This window comes from Xylocopa sonorina, chromosome 7 (genome assembly GCF_050948175.1).
Source record: "Xylocopa sonorina isolate GNS202 chromosome 7, iyXylSono1_principal, whole genome shotgun sequence".
NCBI classification, from domain to species: Eukaryota; Metazoa; Arthropoda; class Insecta; order Hymenoptera; family Apidae; genus Xylocopa; species Xylocopa sonorina.
In genome coordinates, this window is record NC_135199.1 from 7,140,570 (window position 1) to 7,166,738 (window position 26,169).

At 45.0% G+C, this 26,169-nt stretch overlaps 1 protein-coding gene and 1 long non-coding RNA gene across 2 annotated transcripts in view; both read left to right on the forward strand.

Annotated features, from left to right (window-relative positions):
* The window catches only part of Olf413 (DBH like monooxygenase olf413), a 225,155-nt gene that overhangs the window by 198,947 nt on the left and 39 nt on the right, over positions 1-26,169 (forward strand). The gene's annotated exons all lie outside the window — the stretch shown is intronic.
* On the forward strand, positions 14,411-14,975 carry LOC143425300 (uncharacterized). The gene is made up of 3 exons (XR_013102021.1): positions 14,411-14,603; positions 14,665-14,733; positions 14,862-14,975. It is a non-coding gene; the product is annotated as an uncharacterized LOC143425300 (long non-coding RNA).

The following is a 26,169-nucleotide window of genomic DNA, read 5'->3' on the forward strand; positions in this document are numbered from 1 at the left end:
AGCATCCCTCAAGGCGTCATCAAATTTTCATAGCGCGTCAGCGCAGCTGAAAGCTCGACCTACAGGCAGAAAGAGAGAGAGAGAGTGAGTGAGAGAGAGAGATCGAAGACGAAAGGAGGAATCAACGAAATCCGGCCGCGTCCGTCGCGGAACTCGATTACACGTCATTAAACGCGTCCTCGACACTCGGATATAAATTACGTCCCTGGCGTATGCAAGATCGTAGGATAAGACGACGACGCCGGTAGCATTAATGACCGTTGCATTAATGGGGGGCGCGTGTGGTCTTCCTGCTCGCGAAACGTCGCGAGAGTCCCTTCTTATTAAAGGACGAATTAAAAGCTGCTCCATTAAAACCGCACGCCGCGGGACGTTCTGCATTATTCATGTCAGAGATCGTGTCTTTGTGACCGATCGGCGCGGACGTACGGGGGACAATTTAATTACCGACCGCAGAAACGTTCTTGCGTTTAATTAGAGGGAAACGCGTGCACCGCGCGGTCCGCGGCGGAGCAGCCACGTGCGAGGGTAGTCTCGAATGCGACTCGTCCATTTCCGGTTGGTTAGCACGGCGCCACCTACAGCGGTGGTAGACGTGCCAAGGACCATCTATCGATCTTTACTTTTTTTAATTGTAATATAGATAAAGAGAGGGAAAGGGAGGGAGAGATAGAAAGTTTCTGGAGATATCATCCTGTCTTGTAATACTGAAATTGTCTTGTAAATCTGAAATTTCTGTAGAAATAATTTCGTGAAACTTTAAATTGTTGTGATTAATAAAATTCGTTTTTGTGTATAGCCAATAGTATGCTTTATTACTTTCGAAATTATGTTGAATTCGTATTATCGAATAAATTTTAATTAAACATGAACGGTACAATGCGTCCTGATCGTGAAAGTAAATTCATTTGAAAATATGGCAACTAAGAATTCCCGATATACGGTTCAATTAAAATATACGATAAATGAAATATTACGCCGGTATTTCTCTCATCATCAATGTATTATGATTCATACCAGAAATTGAATTCTCTAATTACTTTCAGTCTGCCTGAGGAAACCACCCCTCGAACGAACAGCAGTACCAAGAATTCGACTATAACTCGATTACCAGCGTTAACACGCACATTATTCCGACCGCTGTCCGACAAGCGGAATAATTAAAATTTTCCTCCGACCTTCGCCAAATTAAAGGGAACTCGGTGCGCCAATAACGGAGGGTCGACGACGCGATAATTTCCAAAGGACAATATTTCGACGCCGTATCGTCCCTTTACGTTTCCCTTGAGCCACTCGAGTTCCTTCGAGTTGAGAAACGATGTCCAGTCGGTTACGACGACGCGACCAGCGGTGCCTTTGCAGCCACGAACGAGATTAATTGGAAAATTTCGTTCAGAAAAATCAAGTACAGCCCGCTCAGCCAATAAAAAAGGGGCCTTTGACTGCTGAAACATGGTTTTAATCCTGTTCGATGGGGCCAGCAGTTCGGTACCGATAAACATGCTTGGTGGATGTCGATACGCCCGAATCCAACGACCCAGCCGTGGTCATTTATCTCGAGCAGATTGAAACGTGCCATGTGTCACAATGCTCTGAAGTTTCGATCGACAGGTAAGTCACTGTACAAATTTTTTTCGATAATTTACAATATTCCCTGTCGCTTTCGCGGGGGCATTTTGAAGAAGCCGTTCGAGCGAACAACTAATTAAAACTGATCTGTATTAATTAAAATAGCAACGTTTTAATGAACGCCATTTGAAACTTCACTGAGCCGAACGTTAAAGGTTAATTATAATTTCGATAATTAATATCAATGTCAATACGCGATTTTAATGCTTTTAATCGTCCATACTTGTTAGGAATCCGCCGATATTTCGCTCGTCTGCAATTTCGCTGCGTCGGTTTCACGTGTGCGGCGGTACGGTTGATTCGAACAGTAATGGGCACACCCGCGCATTGAATTCCAGGTTTATGCTCATCAGTTTCAATAACGAGAAAAATTGGGGAAAGGAGAGAGCGACTGGGAGCGAGAAGAAACAGAGCAGCGGGGAACAGAACGGAAAGCCATCGATGATTATCGGGAATCAAAAAAAAAAATTACATCCGCACATTTCGTACCTATTGCTGCTTAAATTCCGCGAGCGTTGGGCTCGCAGCACCGCGCGGAATTTCAATTGAAACGAAATAAACTACAAACTATCGGGCGGATGAAAAAAAGCGCGGAAAGCATCGCGAATTCTCCATACGGCCGCATTACATTTCGGATGAATTCACGTGACGGAAAATACGTTTGGGAAATTCCGCGCGGCGAGCCTTGGCCAACGATTCTCGCGAAACAAGCAGTCGGTCAGATTTCACCAGGTGTAATACACGCATAATCGTTCTCAGCGACTGTCTTTAGGCTTCTTTCATCCACCAAGATCGAACAGTATTTTCACTGGACATTGCTAGTTAAAACCAACGATACGTGAATTATTCTCGATAATCGATCGTTCGCCAGACAGCGACGTTTGCGGACGAAAGAATGAAACGCGATATTAGACGCTAGAGAAGGGAATCAAAGCCCTGGTCGGAATGAATAACCGTTCGGGAGTTATTGCAATTGGTCGTCGCGATTCCGCGCGGAGCGTTCCGCCGGGTAAAGTAAAAAAGACCCGGGCGCTTACAATCGGGGAGAAACAAACGCAAGAGAAAGGCCGAAAAGAAAAGCAAACAGAAATATAGAGGAGAAGCGAGCGAGGGAAAAGAAAGAAATCGTGAGGAACGAACGAGGGGGGGAGGGAAACGCTCTGGGAATCTATGCGATAGCGAGACAAATGTTGCCTTGATCAAAGGGAATTCGAAACGGTTCCTTGTGAAAGCGGCGCGAAGATTGCAGGGAAAAGGGCGAAGTAACGGATCCGTCTGATCCGGCACGGAGTTCGACTACTATGGCGTATACCTCACGAGACGTATTCCACTTCGACATGGCACGCCGCAAATCCGTAAAGCTCAAATCCCGCGGAGTCCCTGTGGATTTGCCAGGGCGGTGGAAGGAAAAGGCTCGAATCGGGTACGATGAAAAAAAAGGAAGGAAGGAAGAAAGGAAAAGGAGAAAAAAATGGAAAAGGGAGGAACAGTTGTGGCGGCAGGCGGAGGTCGAGGAGGGCGGGTAAGCGAACGCCAGGCGGGAAGAGGAGGAGAAGAGAGAAAAGGAATTTCGTGGCTCAGACGGTCGCGATTGGGAAGTACAATTTGGGGAAGCCCGTGGCGCGGGGCGAACAGCGAAGGGTGCTTCGCCACCCCCACGATCGATACCATGAATATTCGATATCGCCGTGGATGCGCGAAGTACCTGTCAAAACAGCAATTTCGAACATTAATGTGTCGTTGCAAGGACATCGTTTGCCGAGTAAATATTGCGCCGGCCGTGCAACGCTCGCGAGCCTCTTATTTGCGCGCCTCCTATCGCACCGATGTGATTAATATTTCGGTATCGATTAGTCGGACGGATACTACCGCCTCCGCAGTTCAACGTCGGAACGAAATTTCCGCAAAGTCGATCGTTCGAATTACCACTACCGTCTAACGTCGCTGGGATTTCAACTAGTGAGTCGTGTCACTGTCCCGTGTATGACATCCTAAAGTTTCCGCGAGACCACGTCGACGATGTCACATTAAATACGCATTACTGCAGCTATCCTTACATCGTGTACCTCTCTTAGACACTGACTGAATTGTAATATCGACTTATCCTCTGCTGGGTCTTCAGTGTCTCTCGTCACTGCTCCCTTTTGCACTGGAATAATTACAGAAATTTACACGAACGCGAAAAAGATTTATTTTATTCAACTGAACCACCTCTGTCGAGCTTCTCTTTGAGGAGCTAACTGCTACAATCGTCGAGTGTTCACGAAAATCGTGAACCGTCGGTATTGAGCATCGAAATAATATTTTCCTGGCAAATGCAGTTAATAGTCCTGAAGGGTAGAAAGTCTGCGTTATTAGCTTTCCTTTGGTATATGGTTTGAACGTTTGTATGCGTGGAGTTGCAACTTCCATGTACTTGAACGGAGGCAAGATTTCTGTTTGACGTTGCACCGTGTTCAGCACGATGTACACCTTGTTACTAATGTTTATAGAGCGGATACACGCAAAGTGGCAGGCGATGCGCTCGTGCACGCGCATGCATATGCACGCGTGTACGCAGAGTGGCAGGATATTTTAATATCAACGGTTTGCATCGAGTATCCGTGCGTTTGGATCGTGGAAACCCTTTAACGTTGCCCTAAGACAGATTAGAGCGAATCAATCGAGAACAATTGTCAAAACGAGCCGATTGTGTGATACAATTGCGCAGTTGGTTAAATTAAGGTAAAAATGAAATTTTTCTGAAAAAATCTCCGCCGATCAAACGCGTTACGAGCCATCGGATGAGCAGCGAATGAAATTTGTTCCGGTCTCTTCGTTCCACGCGTTGCGCTCTGTCCTCGTCGTGGACGGAACATCGCCGAGCGAATTTTTCATTCTGGATCACTCGCGACAAGCTAACGAAGTTAGTCGCGCAATTTTCCGTTCACCGACAAAGCGTGGAGAAAAGTGCTCAAGAAACGATGCACGGATGCGAAGTTCCGTAAAACGCTTCGACGGGGGCCGAGTATTTACTATTCGACGCCTGCAGCTGCCTTTGTCGCCGAGTTTCACGGGCCCTTGGACTAGTTTGAATTCTCTTAAAGATGGTACTCGAGCTTCGATAAATATAAGTCCGGATATTCCTTTCGATCCCAGTCGTTCGATCAATCCCGCCTTTATGCAATTCAACTTTCAAACTCGATCGATCGCTGTGAATGTCTGTTCGAGGGCGAAAAATTTGCGAGATTTTCCAGTGAAAGGGTTTTCAAACTTGCTCTCTTTCTCGAAACTATTAGCTCGATTGCAGCGAAGGAAATGTTATCCATAAACCAATAAATCGATCGCGTTTCAGCGAGGGGATTCTGGTATTTTTATATCAATCGCAAAAGAGCCTGGTATCAACTTTCGAATCAATCAATCACCGAGCTCAAACAAGCTTGGGTTTCCGAAAAATCGCTGCGCATCACTGCCGATCAACGCTGAAAGTAGAGGACCTTTCATAAAATCAACGGCTCGAAAAATAAATGGGCCACGTCACGAGCATGAAATTTCAAATGAATCGATTTTATTATTTAACTCTGCCGCGTTATTTTTTCTTTTTTTTTTTATTTACTTCAAAGAAACAGTCACGTCCCGCGGGCCTTTCGATATCCCAAAATTCGAGCGCCGTGCAAAGAGCGGAACGTGGAACGCTCGAGCGTAGCCGCGCACGGCCCTTGGACGTCGGTGCGCAACGAATACCGCGAAAATTGTTCCGTGTGTTATCATTTTAATTGCCACCTTGTTACAGGAACGGCGGACGTTACGTGCGTTGAAACAAAATTAGGGGAATGAGACTGGGTACGAGTGGGGTATGGCGGCGTTAAGAATTGTACGTATCTTCGGTGCATTCAGACACGTACAGTCATAAGCAAAGTTCCGGCGAATTCTCTCACGGAATAATCCTACGTCGCGCGATAAGACCAACCCAAGGAAGAATATACGGCGGCGTAAAGTAACCGGTAGGCGACCGAGGCCCGCTGAAGATTCATTTAAAGCTTATGAAGAACTCCTCCTTTCTCCTCTGGCTAGAGAAGACGGAGCCAACCCCTATTCCTTCTCCCAGCAGGGGTAGACCACCGGTGGAAACGATCGTTCCGCCGCGAATATCCTTCGAGCGCCCTCTCTCGCGAGCTCGCTGCAGCCCGGATAATGGAGGACCATCGTCGGTGGAAAGTTCCTCGCGAAAAGTTTGGATATTTTATTCGGCGCCGGAATAACTTTTAATATCCCGCTTCTAGGTTTATATCAACGATAGAAAGTGGAATAGTGAACAGGGCACTGGTAAGAGGGTGGAGAGAGGCTCGCGAGTGGAGGGGCGGACGATGAAGAGGGCGGGAGGAAAAAGGGTAAGGGTGAAAGGTCGGAAAAAAGTGGGCGAACGGGACGAGTGCTCAAGGGTTGCAGCCGTCCTGTTCGCACCGCGGGGATCCACGACTTTTTAGCCGTCTCTCGCTCCGATCGTCGCGCTCCATCGAGTTTCGTCGAGTTTTAATGAAGAGTTCTGGGGGCTCTTCTTGGTTTCCCCTTTGGGACGACCGCGGCGATTCCACGCCATCCGGAGGCGTTCGCGCGTTTCCGTGCACCCTCGATCGCGTATTTCCCTCCTCGCGTTGATGCACAGAACGCTCGAGACCGACGCTGGACGGGAGGATGCTGGAGCAGCGCGCGCTTCCCCACGCCTAAGTCGAAACGGAGCTGAGATGGAATATTATATACGCGCTGCTGTAATGTTAACTAGTTGGAAACTTCTGGGAGCCGACGCGGGTCGGGTTAATATTCCTTACGGGGGCGAGTTGCCTCAAGTTTGCGGGCAGGATAAATTACACGGGATACATTGTCCTTCGTCGAACGCGCATCCGCTACGTGGAAACGACATCGACTGTCGAACTGCTTCGCGATCGAACTTTCAAGCCCTTTTACCAAAAACTGACCTCAATTGCTTCTACAGTTTACTCGAACGCGAACAGTATCCATTATCGACAGAAGTTGCGATGGAGAAGTAAAAGATTCGCCTGGATCGTTTAAAATTGCTAATCGTCGATGGGTTTAGATTTCGTAGCGCAATGGAGACGTACTCGAAACCAGACACGGGTCACTTCGGAATTCGTGGAGAGGCGATAGAAGGGCAGTGAGACTCGTGGGACTTGATAAAGAGGAATTTCGATCCAGGAGGACGTGATACAGATGTCCTTGGATTTAGGAGCCTCGCATCGCGTAGGACCTTCGAACTCGTCCGATCAGATACCCTCGGTTCCTCGAACTAATATCCAGCTGATCTGAATTTATGGAGTCGAACGTCTACGAGTCGAGCGAAAATTCAGTAAGTTCTCAAGGTAAATTGAAACAAATATAAAAGACGAGGACTTATGAAATGAAATAATTGTCGATTCACTGATCACTTCATTCGATTCATTGTCTCGTAAAGGTAGCCTGAAGACTGATGAGATCGTCGAATTGAATCGTGATCTGTCAAGCGGCAGCAAATTAATCCTCGAAATATATAGATTCCGACGTAAACGCTCTTCGTGACAGAACGTTGCGGAGCCGACCGGAACTCGAAGGCAGCGCATTAACAAATTCGCGATGTAATCACTTCCAAGTCCGCCGTCTCCTTAGCTGTTGCTTAATTGCGTAGTCTGGGAACGTGTCTCGATAACTCTGTTCAAGTTGGGAGTTTCTAATCTGCAAATCACTACCTAATATACACACGCACACGTGCACATCGGTTAGGCGATGCACGGTGGTTTATGGTATATATACAGGCGGTTTATGCACGCCAACTTCCGTGATCTCTTCGTTCGCGGTGTAAACTAATATTTACCTGAATAACATGCAAATAATCCGCGCGGAAATATTTGTTTACTATCTATTAAATAAAACGAGAGAGCACGACGTCCATTGTACAGTCAGCTATGAATGGTGACGACGAAAGATCGTTGAAAGTTATAATACGGGTACACGAAATCTCTTTCTAGATCTGACGTAAGTCACCGCGTTCAAATGATGAAGGAAGTTGGTTTATTGGGCCGACATTTTCGAGCAACAACGCGGCCGCATTGTTCCGGCGGAAAATAACGCAGCCTCTTAGAAGACGCGGAGCGGCGTCGCGCGCGGTCGGAAGTTCGCTGTACGCAAAGTGGATCTTTGGCGCGAGCAACGTCGCAAGAAACCCGTGATTATAACTTCGCAGTTACGTCCATAAAATTGCAGTCGTAACCATAAATCGCGGCACTTTGCCCTCCACGGGAGCAAGTAATCCGGGTCGCACGGCCAGGTTGAGACCCGTTTCCACGGTCCACCGGAAGTGCCGCGGCGAACAGCGTCCAGTAGCCGCGTTTGAATGAAAACAAAATGGCGCGGCTTGTTGCAGCGGAACAATAGTCACGTTGCGTCGTAATTAATTACCTCTCGCGATCTCGTACGAGCAGAGAGGCGTACGCGTACAAGTGTCGATGCAGAGATTATAAATAGTTCACCGGGACTAAAGATTTGATTACAATTTCGCGTTGGCGAAGATTTTCATTGGACGATCAAAGAAATGAGAACGCCGCTTCATCCGATGCCGGGCGAGAGTAATTTTTCCCATCGCCGGGTATTCCGTCAACGCGTCCCCAGTTTAATGCAAATTTCGCTAAAGCACCGTTCAATTTACCCTTTTAAATTCCGCGCGACGAAACCCGCGGGCTCTCGATTTTATTGTTCTTACAGAAGGCGGTGGAAAAGCGGGCCGCGGACAAAGGAGTTGATCCTTGATGGGACGCTTTCCCGCCATCTCGTTTAAGGACGAGTATTTGCATGGGCTCGAGACGCGGCGAATTGGAATCGCGTCGAATTCATTGTGAATGCGCATTTAAGCCGGAAGCGACGGGATATAACGAACTACCGGCGGACGTATAGGTAGTGCCGTGTGGACGGAAAACTTGGCGAACAAAGGGGAAAGGAAGAGGGCGCAGGGCGGCGGAGACGGGATGAAGTTGTCATTACGCAAATTTATGACCGGAATATAACGGACGCGAGGAATTTTACGCTTTCTGCTGCTCGAGAGTTCGCTCGTAAAAAAGGAGCCTGTATTAAAACACATTAAGTCCACCTGCTGGTAGTTTTGCTCGCATCTACGTACGGTGTTTTACTGCTCGTGCCAAAAATTTAATAAGTTCATGCAAATGAGCCCCTTATGTAAATCTGCAAGATTTCATGGCCGTCCAGATCCAGGGATCGCGGTACATATTTTTCGGCTACCCCTTATTACTATGGTAAATCTAGCCGTTGTAACGGGTACTTCCGCGGCGAACAAAGAGGAGATTTGAATTCGTGCGCTGGGCCAAAGTCTTCGTAAACGTTGCCTAATTTAGCCGCTTCTAAGCAAAGCTCGCGGCTGTAATAATAATCGTACCACTTAACATTATACATAGTCGAGAGTTGCGGATAGTAAAATATATGGAAACAGAGATCGTTGTAGAATTCGTACAATTTTCTTTCCGAGGGTTGTTCTTCGATCGAGCGAGAAATCGCTGGCAGTTTAAAGTCCGTCGAAAGTTTTGCGCCTCAAATCTCGACGATTCTCCTTTCGAGTCTAGCTGCTCGAACTTTTCATTTCCCTGTAATATACAGCAGTTTCCCTCTTCAAGAAGAATCTCGGTTGGCGAAGAAAAAATATCGGATCTCAGCACGTTCTACGAGAAATTCAACCGGAACACCGGGGATTCTTTTCGTCAGACACGCACTCGCTTATTCGTTTGTATCGGTGCATCTAAAGAAATCGAAAATAGAAAGGAAACTATGTGTATTTGAATTTATATCTATGCGAAGAGAAGCGATAAAAGAGTAGAGGGAAAAATAGAAAGAACCACGTTTCGAAGCAAGAGACGAGAAAGAGAAAGAAAGGGAGAAAAAGAGAGAAACCAAGAACGCGCCAAGAAAATGAGGGGAAGGTTGAGAAAAGTAAAGAACAGCTAAGGGGTTAACTTTATCAGCGTTGGCAGAAACGGCCCTCGAGTTCGATTTTGCGTTGCTCCCTAAGTTACCTGATCTGCTCTCCATTGTCTCGTGATAACTTTGTGATACCTGGCTAAGGATTTCCTTAGATACGCAGTCTCCGGCGTGTTCCACGAACAAGAAGAAAGACGAAGCACTGGGCTTAAGTCGTGAAACTTTCCCAACAAGCAAGCCCAACCTACCTCGACTACCCTCCGCGGAGGTGTTGCGAAAGTCGTATATCCGCGAAATGATCCCAGCCGCGGGTACTTTCGTCTGACTCTTGTTACTTCGACGATGGAACGACGCCACTTGGATGCGCGCGAACACGTGCTTTCCAGATCGAAATATGATTATCAATCGGTTGATACGTGGAACGCAACCGAGCGGGCCGTCTTCGACGATTAACATCGACGCTTGTGTAATCGCAAGCGAGCACATTCTTTCGCGATATAATTTCGAATTATTAAATTAACGAGGGAAATGAAATCAAGCGAAACACTGGCATTGTACTCCACCGTTACTGTCTTTTGATCTTCGCGTTCTTTGTGCAATTAATTACCGCGCCGAGGGAGGGACAATGAAACGGAAATATTACGATTCGCTGGCTGCGAGGCCTTTGGATTCATTTACAAATGAACCTTACGATAATACTTTCGCTACGAACATTTCGAATTGAAATTAACATAACGGGTAATTGATAAGGTAATTAATATACAGCGCGGTCTGTTTGCGAACTGTTGGCTACTTGTGTTCCACGTGTATTTTAAACGATAACCGCGAGCCGTGGGGGCGGGCGGAAATAAAACCAGCCCTCGAACGTACCCGGTTTCGGTTAACAATACGAAGTGGCCGCGATGCATATGCAAACGCTGCAACATTAATCTTTCTTTGCTAAATTCTTTGTTCCCTAAAATATGCTCGGGCTGAAGCTGAAAAAGGAGAGAACGGGAACGGCAAGCGGGAAACAAGTGAAATTTATTTCGCGAAACGCTGTACCCGCGCCGGCACATCGTTTGCAAGCTGGCATGATAGAGCGCCGCGGAGGCGCATCGAAAAGTTGAAGCGTTCCTGGCTTGTTTCACGAGACAGAGTACAGCTGACGTACTTAAACCGTAGTTTGTCAAAAGAAACGCTGTCGAGCCTGTTGTTGCTGTACCGATCGAGAACTTCGAGTCTGTCCCACTTCGTGCTATGATTGATTAGCTAAACAGCTAGCGCCAAACAGCTTGCTATCTGTATTTCTTATCTTGCTGTTGCTTTAATAAAACGATGATTATTTTCAGCGCGTTTGTCACAAAAACGTGATCTTACTCTTAAAACTATACCAGCATCTTAATAGGGTAGATTAGCGTTCAAATTTCTTGCTAGTACGTACCAAGAGCGCAACAACCCTTCTACCATAGTGTCACTCATAGCTGAAGTTGAGCTGAAAGCAGGCGACCTCGATGATGGTCATTCTGATACATGTCAGTCCCTCGCAACGCATAAGTAGATGTAGAAGGGTTCTCTCCTCGAAGTTCCAGAGGTGCTCGCTTGTGGCTCAAAGTCCTAACGGATCAGCTTCCCAGCTGACAAAAAGGTCTCGCTAGACACGGTTCCCGAATGCAACACGCTCGATGCATCATCTTGTACAACTTGGTTTACAAGAATTCATTTACATGGTGCTAAACGTGTGTATTTACCTAACACGTGCGAACGCGGATAGCTGAATTTCATCAAACAATGTGGCGGTACCAAGCTCAGAAGTAAAGCCATCGTAAGGGTTGATAGAAGAAGCCATTGATTACTTCTAGTATGCGAGCTTGTACTACCGCAGAAAATAAGAACTAGTTTCGTTTGAGTTGTCCTTTTTAAAGGCCAAACCTTGATATGTCTTCTGTAACTAAATGTAGATGAAAAATAAAGCGTTTAATTCTAGAATAGTAACTAATGTTGCCTACATTTCTGCCTTCCATATTATCCTAAAAAATTACTAATCCTTTATATTATTTTAAAATTCGAGACACGTTCGTACATAAAAGATGGTTTCACTGTCAGCAGTGTCAGTTCAATATCCATATAATGCAACGAATAAAAGTTTGTTCCCGATTAATTGACACGTCCCTGTACATATAAACATCGCAAAAAAAGGAGAAAAAGAATAAAAAGTAATGTGTAATAAAATATGAAATACCAAGTATGTTTCATAACGTTTGTATAGTTTATCACCTTGTAAAGCAATAAATCCTGATGCGGCTGTCACGAGAAATTATTTTCATATTGTATCCATACCTGTATCCATACCGTACCGTGTACATGTATTTACATTTATTTGGTGTACACGTTACCTTCATTTAAACGGTAATATAAGATTGAATAAATTCGATTCGTTAAGCGTTGTTGGTAGCAACCGACTGTGCTGTTTAATTAAACGCTTATCAAATGCTACAGAAATGATTCTTATCCGTTATCTTTGGAGCCGTTACCATAGAATACCAGCAATATTACGCTCGTTAATGATGTCTTTCGCGTTTGATCATTCTTCCTTTTTTATAATAAATCCTCGGTATCCTGTTGCTACGTGTCCGTTAAATGTAAAACGATATCAGTGTTCCACGTTATTGTTACTCATGAGAAAGTTTTATCCTGAACACTCAGATTTACAAAGGCTGTTCCATCCAGAGACACTTTCTCAAGGGTGGATCAGGGCCACTATATACCAGAACTGCAACAGCCCTTCTAAAATAGTGCTCCCCATGGCTAAAACCGGGCTGAAAACAGCCGGACTCCAAATACGTTCATGTTACTATAAAACAGGCTTGCAATGCATCACTCGATGAATAATACACAATTCCAAATGAGAGTATAAACGAACATCCGCGGTGTTTCAATTACCATGGCTTAAATAATCTCTTGATCATGCGAAATTCATGTTGCGCGGATCGGTGAGAACCGTTTCGCGTTTAAATTCCACCATACTCCATAGCCGCTCGACGTAAAAACCAATTTCTAATGTTGTCTTGTTGCTATCCGCCGGTTCACGGGGATGAAATTACAACGAATGATCGAACGTCTCGCTCGTTTTATGCGAAATCACGAGCGAAACGAGTTGCCGGGCGAATCCCGCCGCGCAGCGAGATGAAATTGTTTCGTTATCGAGAAAAATCGCTTTATCGTTGTCGATTGCTTCCCTCCAGCCGATGTAATAATCGTGGCAAATTTAATATCACGTACAAATCCTCCCGCCTCTGTTCGACGAAGATCAAACGCGCGACAAGTTCGAGGCTGCGCCGGGGATTTTCATTACACCGACGCCCTTTTGTTATTAACACATTATCGCTCGAGCACCTGCCAGCGAGAGAGGATTATCTTGATAATGTGTTTTCTCTACAGCTCCCACCTGAGTAACGTAACGCGGCTCGCCTACCGAACTTCGGCGTACCTCTGCGCTCCACGATCCGTCGTCATTAATTATTACCAAGTAATAAAATTCAAACAGCCCCTTGTACTTCGTAATGGCTGTGTTCCGGTAACGAGAGGTAATTCGAGCCACTTGCGCGCGTTTTACTGCCTCTGTACCTACGTACGAACGTAACACAAGTTCGTATCAATGGCGTGCCCGCGCAAAGGTTTCCACGTTCGATCCGATATTAAATCGACGCTTTCGGCCAATGCTGAACTCGATATCGAGATACTGGTCCCAGAAAATCATCTGAATTACTCCAACTTTTTCAATATCCGACGGAGAGTATCGTTTCGAATAGCAGGTCGACGGAGGATCGTCAAGGGAATCTGTCTCGAGAGCGATTCGCGTGAATTTCAGGGGAGGACGCGGACTTGTTCAAGGCGGGTAGCACGCAGGTGAAATTGGCGGGCTTCGTTGGCAAGGGACGCGACCAGATCTAATTTATATAACGCTGCGGAGGACCCGTTGGGCTCTCTCAATCTTTGGGCACGGTTTGCTGGATTTCAAATCGTTCCGGGCGGCGATGCAGCCAGCCGGTGGTCCTTGCCTGGATTCGGACAGCGTAAAGGTTTACGCTTGGTCCAGGAATGGGGCCGTGCAACCGGAAGGATGGCGGACGAAGGTGAGTAGGAAAATGGCGTCAGATGGATGCTCTCATTAATTAACAGCTATCTTACCGCCCCAACCTCGTATCTTTGTCGTTCGTTCGCACGCATCTGTGTCTTTGATCACTCGTCGAATCGCATTATAACTCCCGTGGGTATGCGAAATTACTCGCGGCTTTAATAAGATTATTTTATAACAAATTTCAATAACACTCGCGGCAACGACCCGTTAGCCACTTGTCAGACAGTATTATTACGCGATCCTTCCGGCTGAATCAGTTGCAGCCTAACTACCCTATGCCTATTTAATAAGCCGTCGTCTTTGTCAGTCGTAGCCCAAGAATCAAACATCGTTGTTGCCTGCATTGCCGCTTTCCATATTATCCTAAAATATTACCAACCCCTTATACTATTTTAAAATTCGAGACACGTTCGTACATAAAAGATGGTCTCACCGTCAGAAGTGTCAGTTCGATATTCGTATAATGCAACGAACAAAAGTTCGTTCCCGATTAATTTACACGTCTCTGTACACATAAACATCGCATAAAAAGAAGGAAAAAAAAAAGAATAAAAAATAATGTGCAATAAAATATGAAATACCAAGTATGTTTCATAACGTTTGTGTAGTTTATCACCTTGTAAAACAATAAATCGTGATGCGGCTGTCACGAGAAATTATTTTCATTGTTCGTTCGGTTACATAAAACGCGTAAGCGTTCGTGCAGTTTATCTATATAGTCCCTGGCAGTGAACGATGACCGGCGTATAAAACGCAGCAGTACACAGGTGTCGATGTTGAATGCACCCGGAATTCGATGCACAGAATGCGCGGAACAAGCATGCATCAAACGACTAAGACACTTCTTTTACTCCTCTCCGTATTTCTAATGTCAGGATATTTCGCAACGTCTGTTATGGGGGTAAGTGTGACATTTTATTCCACGTACACTCCAACGTATTGATATCGTACGTTTTATCAAGGACCCATCAAAGTGCGGCATCTACTATAAAAGACGATGCAGATACCCGCATGTGGCAGCCATGTGCCCGGTAAGATCGATACGATATTAAATTACTTAATTTTTGCACCGTTCAATGAGAACGAAATTCCATAACATCGTCGTATGTTAGCTTTCGAGGGTGGTGAGAGTAAAGCTCATTTTTCTTGTCTTCGACAGAACGTGTGCAACGGGAAGTGAATTTTAATTCGAGGATGGACAACGTCGACACATTGGAGAAGATTTTATACCCACCTTTAATGCAATTATGTTTCGCTAATTAAATGAAATCCAAGAAGAAGAGTAAAGTAACGCCTGGTACACCGAAGTCTCCAATCTTTCTCGATTCCGATATAAGTATCAGCTTCCCGCGTCTCCAAGGCGCAGTATTCTTCTCGCGGCGCTGTTGAAAAATCCCGACAAAGAAACAACGAGGATCATAAGTTGCGTCCTAACATCTGGCCCTAGTTCTACGGCGTATTACTTCTGTTTCCTTGAAAATGGTAGAGCGGAAACATGGAAACGCGAGACGCCGCCCAGGCGCGCTCGCCAAGATTTTCATGAATATTCTTTAGGTTACATTAATGCGCTTTATAAATATGTATTAAACCCACGGATTTCACTATCTCCGACAAATTAAGCTTTCCAGCTGCCTTAACCCTTCTCCCTGTTCCAACCGTGGCCGGGGCGTTACCGCTGCAAAGATGCAATTGGAATAGTAATTTAAACCGCGATCCGCCTCGTTCCCCTCCACTTTCTCCGCCAGGGACATTTAATATTCTGTACGATGAATTTATATTTTCTATTATGAAAGGGGCGTGCGGGGGTTACGACGCTCCGGCGAATTTGGCGCGATTAGGGGCTTCCGCGGCGGTCGTTCGCGTCGCTGGGCAAAAAATGATCGAGCTCGCACGGTATTACTTTTATCCAACGTTTTGAATAAAATAAAAGGAGGAAGAGCGCACCACTGTCTCGAAATCGTGATCTTCGTTCGTTGTACCTTTTTTTTTATACCGATAATAGGAAATCAAATCGTCGTTCTCCGCTTTCTGTCATTCGATGTGTAAAATGATCACGACAGTCCACGATCCCATCGATTTATCAGGCAGAGTTTGTTAAAATTTTCACGCCACCGGTGCGGGTCGAAAAACGACGCGCAGAGTAATGATATTAAGTTAAACAGAACGAACAGGCCGCTTTAAAATATTTAACATTTCACAAATTGACGCGCAAAACGAAACGGAAGCGGCGATAAATAAATTCTCGGTTTTTCGCGCGCGACGCGAGACTCAGGGGCTCGTGTTCATCGCCGGTGAATGATGAAAAAGCCTCGATAAATAAAATGGCGCGTAAAAAGTCGGACGATATTTTCCGCCATCAAATGGAAACAAAATTCGTCGCATATTTTCTGTTATTATAGACACCAATAAACGCGGCGTGCCTCTGCCTTTCGTTTCTTTTCATTATGCCATCGCATGGACGCTCATTAACGGCATTGGACATGCATGAGAATAATTTTCCCTTTTTTCCAAATGTATTCCGCGTTTTCCTTTGACGGTATAAAGCATGCAAGAAAGTTAACGCCCTCCCGATGATCAAACGGTTTACCTGTAACACGTAAATTTATGGAAAAACCGGACCGCTCGCTTTTAAAACCGATAAACCCGTGTGCTAATATCGAGTAATTAATATAATGGAACAGAAAGATACAGAAAATCTGAATATTTGTTTTTCATCAGAGAATAATGTCTGACGATTGCACACTGATTTACATCCCCTTTATTGGTACAACATTGCGCGCGATGCATACCTGTATCCATACCCGTACCGCGTATACACATTTACATTTATTTGCTGTACACGTTACCTTCATTTAAACGGTAATATAAGATTGAATAAATTCGATTCGTTAAGCGTGTACTTTTTCACAAATAAATAACGCGATATCTCCTTAAAACGACGTGCACAGCGATACGTTTGAAACGTATTATCGCACAATTGGCCCTTTGTGCCCGGTAAAAAATTATAAATGCTTCAACTCGTTGCCGTTGTTCAAAGGATATTCCAGCTGATAATGCGCTGGCTCAAAGCGACCGACTATCGTCGTTTCGATATACATATATATATATATTAGTGTGCTGTTGGCATTCATTGATGCTAAAAGGCGGTTCTGTCGGTTTACCGGAATTTAGCACTTATAGGTTCATTTTGCACACGGTATCATTATGCTGTTCGTGGCATAATCTAATATATCTACTAAATATTCGCGCAATAAACGTTGTCAGAGAATGGGCCGGCGTCACTTCAATTAATTCCAGGATTTGTTAAAGCAACTAAATTTGCATAATGAGTTCCCTCCATGAAATTATTGTTATCTTCGCGTTGTTGGTGGCAACCGACAGCTGTTTAATTAAACGCTTATCAAATGGTACAGAAATGATTCTTATCCGGTATCTTTCAAGTTATTACCCTAGAATACCAGTAACATTACGCTCGTTAATGATATCTTTCAGCCATTCGTCGAATACCCAACAACGTTCCATCGTCGTTGCACGTAGGAATTAACGCTGTCGATCTACGATCTACGATCCACGCGTCGATGGTTAACGTCACACGGCGGTGCAACGACACGGACGGCGAAGTTTCGCGAGAAAAAGTGCGGGTGAAGTTTCGCGTTTAAAACCAATTAGGCCAGTATAAAGTTCACGGCTTGGGACGGCGCAGGGGACGACGGTGGTACGCGTCTCGGCTCGAAGGAACCCGCGAGCGGAAAGGTTCGATACCGCGGGGACAACTTTATGGAAGCTCAAGTGGTATAATCGAGTGAAATAGCTGGCGCCCACGAGCGAATTAACAACTTTTTTACGCGTTTAGTTCCCCGTTGTCCCGAAGTTGTGCTCGCGAGGCTACAGAGCGTCGTGAATTTAATCGGTGGCTGATTATACGAACGCGACAACGACGTTCGAAGGACGTGCCCCGCGCCACGGCCAAATCGATATCGATTAACCCTTGCAGCCGGCCAGAAAGCTGCACAGCCCTCGAAAAGTTGTTCTCCGCGCGGCGATAACCTATTTATGAATCCGCGTGGATAACCGTGCGATACGCGCTTCGAAACGATATAAAATACCCGTCGCGCGACCGACGCCATCGTTACTTCTGTGTTCGAGGGCAGAAACAAGAGAGCGGGTACCAATAAACTGTTTCCGCTTTCCCGCTTCACGCCTGAGAAGTGTCGTACAGGTTTTTTTTTTCGAATAAGTCTTTCAGCGCGCCGATGCACGCGCGCGTTTTAATTAAATGCCGCATCGATTCGCTGGGAACTAGAATTTTATGGAGATTAAACAGGAGCGGGGTATGCACATATTGCGAGCAAATCAGCAAATCGCAATAAATCTCCATTACAAACTTCTACTTGCCGTCAGCCGACTAATGAAGGGTCATTATCCGGTGGGCGCATCCGGTGAAATTAAATTTTCATGATTGAAGGTAGATTAAGGGATCAAGACGAGTAAAAAAAACGTAGCTGAAAAAGCTGCCAGGGTAAATAATAAAGTAATTGGCGAGGAGAAGTAGAGAAAACAGATGTAAAATATGGACGATGAGGTTGTTCTTGTAAAACACTGTGGAGATATTAAATTTATCGTTCGAACGTATGCGTGGAATTTGTACGGTTATTAAATTATTAAAATTCGTTTCTCGACCTTAAAACGATGAGTATCCGTAATAATTTCACTCCGTCATTATCTGCTTAACAATTAGAGAACTTATTATCGGGAAATGATTGAATCGAGAGCTGTGGCACAATTAAATTATCTATGACATTCTATGCTAAAGATCTTGGCAAATTTTTCTCAAGTTAGTACAGATTGAAAATATTGAATTTTTCCTAATTTCTGCTACAGTAGAAGCGAAATAGCCAAACGTATTTCCTTTTTCAAGTTTTAATGTAACATGAAATGTTGGTACAATTTTTAATCCTTTTTCCGCATTCATAAAACCACGATTATTTTCAGCACGTTTCTCACGAAAACGTGGTTTTACTCTTAGAATTACCGCATGAATGTTAAATATATATTTTAATGCCTGCAAGTACGTCCTATAAATAAGCGAATATCGGTAGCAGCTTCAGTTTGCAACACACGACAACATGGATCAATTACTGAGACTTATTCTCCTGCTTTTGTCTGTTATTTTAATGACAGGCTACTTTATAGCGCCAGCTAGTTCTGAGGTAAGCGTCGCGATGAAATGTAATTAAATGTAACCTGCTATGGAATAATATGATTGATTATTTGTAGCCTCTCCCATGTAGCTGTAGGAGGAAGCCCATCCCAAGAGGTTGCAGAGTATGTTATCATCACTGTATCGCGTTAATGTTATTGTTCTTCTTATTCAGTTAATCCTTATGCATTTCTCATTTTCAGGCTGCATGCTATCCAGGAAAATAAAGATACTGAAAATGCACACGTAAACGACAAATGGAATTTGAGCTTCGAGTTTATTCCTCTATTTCTTATCATTTGACACGAAAGTAAACAAGGATTGTGTATCGTTAAATTAGAATAAAAATATGCAGTAGAGTGCAACAAAGCGTTTAATCATTCTTCCTTTTTTATCATAAATCCGTTAAATGTAAAACGATATCAGTGTTCCACGTTATTGTTACTCACGAGAAAGTTTTATCCTGAACACTCAGATTTACAGAGGCTGTTCTACCCAGAAACACTTTCTCAAGGGTGGATCAGGGCCACTATATACCAGAACTGCAACAGCCCTTCTAAAATAGTGCTCCCCATGGCTAAAACCGGGCTGAAAACAGCCGTACTCTAAATACGAACGTGTTACTATAAAACCAGATTGCAATGCATCATTCGCTTTCGATAAATCGACGCTTTCGGCCATTGTTGAACTCGATATCGAGATACCGGTCCCAGAAAGTCATCTGAAATACTTCAACGTTTTCAATATCTGACGGAGAGTATCGTTTCGAATAGCAGTTCGACGAAGGATCGTCAAGGGAATCTGTCTCGAGAGCGATTCGCGTGAATTTCAGGGTGGACGCGGACTTGTTCAAGGCGGGTAGCACGCAGGTGAAATTGGCGGGCTCCGTTGGCAAGGGACGCGACCAGATCTAATTTATATAACGCTGCGGAGGACCCGTTGGGCTCTCTCACTCTTTGGGTACGGTTTGCTGGATTACAAATCGTTCCGGTCGGCGATGCAGCCAGCCGGTGGTCCTTGCCTGGATTCGGACAGCGTAAAGGTTTACGCTTGGTCCAGGAATGGGGCCGTGCAACCGGAAGGAAGGCGGACGGAGTAGGAAAATGGCATCAGATGGATGCCCTCATTAATTAACAGCTATCTTACCGCCTCCACCTCGTATCTTTGTCGTTCGTTCGAGTCACTCCTTTCACTTGATTATCTTTCCTTCGAGCATCGAATCGCGTCTCGTTCTGCTGGAATTTATGCACCGCCGTCTTGGATGAAGAAGGTGTAAAATATCGCGGCCATTTTGTCCAGAGGCAGCGTCGAGGAGCAAGTGGGAATGATGCGTCACGACAGCTTGCGGTCGTGATTATCTTTGTTATCAATAGACGAGAAATATGTAAGGAGTCCAGTCGAAACATGGAAAGAACGATTGATCACTTTTCTTGAATAACAGAAAAGGATTGAAAGGAAACGATGGTAGTATTGTAACTATTCGTGAGAGGCTTCTGGAAGCAGTTGGATAGGAGGTTATCATGTTTCTCACGATCGCTGCTTTAGAATTGTCAAGTGGCTCGTATTCGTGTCATTTACATAAGGCAGTTGTCCAACGTTGTTTCGTGAATACTCGTGTTGCGGTTAAGCGTGTCACCCAGCAAATGGAAGATTCTTGCGGAGGTCGCTCCCTGCGTGTTTGCATAATGTTACGAACGTCAATGTGGCTAATATCGCAATTTTCATGTCTCGTTGAATATTCCATTTAGTGCTGTACGCCCATGGAGATTCTACTTTCCGGTGGCATTTAAGAAAACTAGTTGCCCCTCTTGTTAATTTAACAATTTGTGTGACGAATGAAGCAGATTTACCGGAAAGCAGATTCATTTCAAATATAAAGCGTTTTGTATCCATCGCAGATGATACTTTCGAAGTGTAATCTATTTTTGAAGTACAACGTAAACGCTGTTTGCGGTCGTATCTTTTTCTTTTAATATTTGCACTATCTGAACTCTCGTCGAAAATATATGCAATGTTTATCCATGCTCGTTCGCATAAAAGGTTTGATGGACTTGGACTAACGCGCGTGACCAGGCGAGGGATATATTTAATACTCACCGGATACCAATATTTATGGCCGTTGCATTTTTATGGGACAGCTTCAGGGCGTCTCTCAAGATGTATATATACACGGTGGATCTTATAGCGCACGTTCGCACGCATCTGTGTCTTTGATCACTCGTCGAATCGCTTTCTAACCCCCGCGGGTGTACGAAATTGCTCGCGGCTTTAATAAGATTATTTTATAATAAATTTCCATAACACTCGCGGCAACGGCCCGTTAGCCACATGTCAGACAGCATTATTACGCGAGCCTTCCGGCTGGCTCCTAACTACCCTATGCTTATTTGATAAGCCGTCATCTGTGTCTCTCGCAGAGCCCAAGAATCAAACATCGTTACCCTTTGTATCGAGAGGAGCCTCATTACCGAAACAAACCTCCGAGGCGAGGATACTTTCTCGCTAAACTTTCCCGCAACTTTCCCTTTATCTAATTCCTTCCTCTTTTTCAATCTCTCCCGCGGAGTGTCCCGGGAAAATTGGAAAATTTAATGAGACTATTCCATCCGTACCGTCTCCTCATTTCCCTCGCCCCTTCCCGCCCCGCGCAGCTCTTTAAAATTAATTAATTACACGCAATTCGATTTCCTCCGCTTTACCTTTGAGTCCGTCCGAAATCCGTGGCGCGATCTAATTACCCGGGGACGTCGATATCGGTCGATTGTTCGCCGTACGATTTTCGACGGGCCGCCAACCCCCGCGTGGCGGACGGGGCGAGAAAACAAGAGAGCAGCGGCGATGATAAACGGGGACACGACGAGTCACGAACCGACACGAGCATACGATAATTCTCTGGTCGTCAGCGAATCGGTAATTAAAAGCAAATCACCGGCGCAGGGCCGGCCGTTTACGTAGAATGAATATTTCATTTTCCGTTTCTGGCGCCGATTTCGAAGGGAGCAACCACCCAGCCAGAAGCTATTTCGACCTCTTAACGTCCACCGTAATACAACATGGCGTGCACTAAATACCTGCCCGTTGTGAACACAAGTCATTGACTTCTGTACTATATTCCGTTCAACGTTCTATTTCTACTACGTTTGTACGGTAACCCACGACGGTGTGAAGTATCCTGCCAAATGAGAATGAGTCACGATTTATTTTACGCCGCGATAATTTCACAATTCGATAAAAAGCAATTTATAGCCGCTTGACAGACATCTATTTCCAAACCCCTATTGTAGAATCCTCTTCTGGATTAATATGTTTTCGACTCGCGGCGAACTTTAATGGAATAAGTATAACTGTCACTTTTGATAGAATAAATTTATAATACAGCCCCGTGAAGGGGGCAACCTTATTCTTCTTTGGCGAATTGATATCGATCTGTTCTTTTTCCGTCCCTGGTCGGAACAATCGGGACCGGCGGAGTCGTAACCATTAATTCACGACTGGTTAAACATCGAACCCTTCCGCGATACTTTCCAGCGGAGGGTGTATCGAACGTAACGATTCGAATCGAGCAGCAGAACGTCGGGTCCGTCGTTAACGCGTAACAATAACAGGAACGTGGCACGGGCAACGGTTTCGCGTCGATTGAAAAGAGAGAGAGAAAGAAAGAGAGAGAGAGAGGGAGAGGAATGCCGGGGGATCATGATTCACGCTTGAATTTACATTTTAATTACGTTACGTTTGATGGCGGTATTAATTTTATCGAAACGACCGGCCGCAGGAATTCCGATATCTTCGACGGTGGCGGCGCGCGGCGCGGCGATCCAGGACAATGCGCCTCTCTCTCTGTGCGATGGTGCACCGTAATAGATCAAAGCGAATCTGGCACGAATTAATAGTCCGGCAGGATGATCCTGCGAAGAATTATAGCTACGTGGACGGAAGGAAACGAGACCGTGCAAATACGAAATCGGATGGGAACGCGTAGCTAACGCGTGCAGGCGTACCAACCCCTCGCGAGAGGCGGATAGAAAATTAGGTTGAGCGTTCGCTTAAAAGGTTCACTGTTCGATGCGAAACTTTTCCACCGTTTTAAGTCGTTCTCGCAGAAGTCGATATTCGGGGAGAGGCGCAAAGTTTTAAATCCCTCCCTCTCATCGTTGTTCGTCGGCTCTTGATTTATACATTGTGCTCTGATCATGGAATTTTCATGGTAATTCGCCCGGTGGAAAAAAGTCCATCGGACGACATTGTCTTCCCAAATGTAATATATGAATGAAACCGCAAACCGGTGGACAGAGGTCGTGTAATCGTGTAGGGGAGAAAAATACGAGTCACGTTACCGTGTAACCATGATGTGTTTGCGTTTCGAGCGAACAATTCGCTAATAATTCGCCCGTGTACGCTGTGAGTACGGTGATAGCAAACGTGTCGTCATTTAGCCTGGCGTTGTTTTAATTCCGGCCTGGTCATCTGCCCGCCACATTTTGTTTCGATGCCCCGGTTAAAAATGCGCGCGACGTCCCGCGCGTGATTTAATGTTCCGTTTCCTGCGGAATTTATGAAGCGGAATAATTTTTTTCACCCTTTATTCATTGTCCAGACGCAACAATCGAAATTATTTCATCCGACGTGTAAACAGATGAATTTAAACGCGCTGATTTGCTTGCCTTTACGGAAAATCGTATTATACCCGGCAAGTGAATGGAGTGCTTTTATAGGGCGGGTATATATATACACCAGCTGTCGCGCGGAACGGAATAAAACGAAACAAAACGGGAATCTTTGTTAAAATTTTCCATTGTTACCGGCCCACAACGTGGCAGGTGTTCCGAAAAAATATTGAAATTTGATTCCAGTTTAACGAGCACCTCGCACTTTTCGATAGACTAATTTCATACGAAACGACGTTCAAACACCCCTCGCGTAACGTATCGACGAAGGCGTGCTTCGTGACGAAGACAGTAATAATCGAACGAGAGTAATTCAATTGGCAGTGGTATCGAATGAAATGTACAAATAAACGCGATTTTATTCCACTCTTCGACGAGATACTGTAAATGTTGACAGTTAGAATTAATGCGGAGGCAGAAGGAATTTGCTGATGTCGCTTTCGTCTGTCTTCTTTCTTTTCTGTTTTCGTTTTTTTAATTCGAGCTGCGATATCATCGCGTAAAGTTATAAAGCTCTCCTGATATTTTTAGTTAAATCCGCTGAGTGACCAACAGGAATGAAGTAACGCAGTTGACGGACGGATATCATATCAAAGCGCATTTGTTTGTCGAACAGCTGCAAACACGCGCTGCTCTTCTAGTTTTTTTTTTTATTTATTCAAAATTTGCCTATTGTTCCGGGCAGCTTGGTGGCAGCGGATCGCCCGGTTGGAAATTGAAACAAAGCGATCGCTAAGTCTCGTTCGAACGTGCCGAAATTTCACGAAAACAAGGCCACCCTTTGAATGAAGGGAGGGGAGCAAAAATTATGCGCCGTTGAACAGCGTTCGTCAGCTGCAGCCTGTCTTCCAGGTTTATTCGTCGACCCGAACTTGTATTAAAAATCCGCTTCACTTACACCGGAGAAGCCGGGTCCTCGTGAAACTGGGTATTAAAGTTAGCAGAAACTAATTAATACTTCGCTGACCAGCATAATACATTGGCCTAATTAATTGTCCGGGCTTTAGTACACGTGAAATTGTAATTAATAATATTCGCGAGCGCCCCGTTATCCATACATCGTTACTTTAATAACGTTATTGCGTTGGCCCGTTGCGGTTATCTGCGAAAGAAATAACCGATATATAATACTTTATATAAACGTCGATTGAAACTGCCGTGAAACAATAAATAAACGGTAAATTTGATGTTTAACAAACCCCGTTGCAGCCAATGTTTCGATAAAGTGTTCGAAGGCGTTGCAACCCCTAACCCTGCCCGCTTCGCTTAAACGTTCGAGCACTTCGTTAGGGGACAGGTTAAGTAAAACAGTTGATACGTATCAAACGTCGACCACGACGGACACCTTCGTAATCAGTTTAAAGTGTACCTCGCCTCGATTAAATGCGTGAAACGTTTATAAAACGAGTGTAACGAGGGACGCGATTGCACCGTGGAAGGATGGCTTAGAATATATTTATCCTGCGCACGGTGTATCGGTAAACTCGTTAACCCGACTAGTTTCTTTGAGGCTAGAAGGGTGCCAGCCGGACAGGTGAGTGACAGTCGGTCCAGTTTATCGCGAATTGCCAGCCGCCGACCTTTTCCTTAGACCTTCGCGTGCAACGATAATTAAAGGTGCCGTCGGACGCGGAACGGTGAAACCGAGGCAGGCCACGTGGCAGCAGGAAATACATGCTTAACAGCCGTATATAATAGATCGACCGCGGGGCCACGAGTGATTTCGTGCTACGGAGATTGATCGCTTTGGAAGGAGTCGTTAATGATTATCCCCTTCCGCCGCGATTAGCATGGTTCATCTTCGATAGAACGAGCTGGCCACAGCCACTCGTTATTTCCATCGGTGCCTTTGAGTTTGCCCGTGTGTGCACGGGGTGTTAATAAACTGTAGGTAAGAGAATTGATGACCTGGCGTAGGTCGCACTGAAAAGTGTAATCGTACGTTCGGAATGGGTTACTAAATGGAAAATGGTACTGTATGCATTTCGTTGCAATTTCACTTGCGAAACGCTTAATCTATGGGTAATTTAACGTCCATCTAAAATATTAATTTCATGTATCGTGTAATGATACATACGGCTATTCGCGGCCACCCACAGTCAATTCATGGGTTTCTAGCGTTAGCGGATGCTTTCGATCTCGTCTTCTTTTAGTTTCAATATCGAATCAATTCCTGAAACTTCTCTCAGAGATAACAAAACAGCGAAAATGAAATTCTTGCGTTAAGAAGCAACCGGTGAACGTTTGTAAATATTCGATATAACACATTATATGATAGGAGCGTGTTAATGACCGGTTAATGTTTCTTCGGTTCACGAGCAGGCGTTTTAAATCTTACTCCCATTTAATCCGTTACAAAAGAGACTCGCCGATGATTCACGAGCCGGCTGATCGCGAGCAATCCAACAATGAACCAATTAAACCGATCATACGTATTGTCAAGTATCAGGAAACATTTTGAATGAATCTGTTGTTGCAACGAGATAATGCCTAGTTCCATGCAGGAGTATCAGCAACTTTGCTCATTGTTCGTGTCATCGATCGGTCTGGTATCGGACGTTTAACGAATACATATGTATTCAACCTATCGATGTTTCCATTGC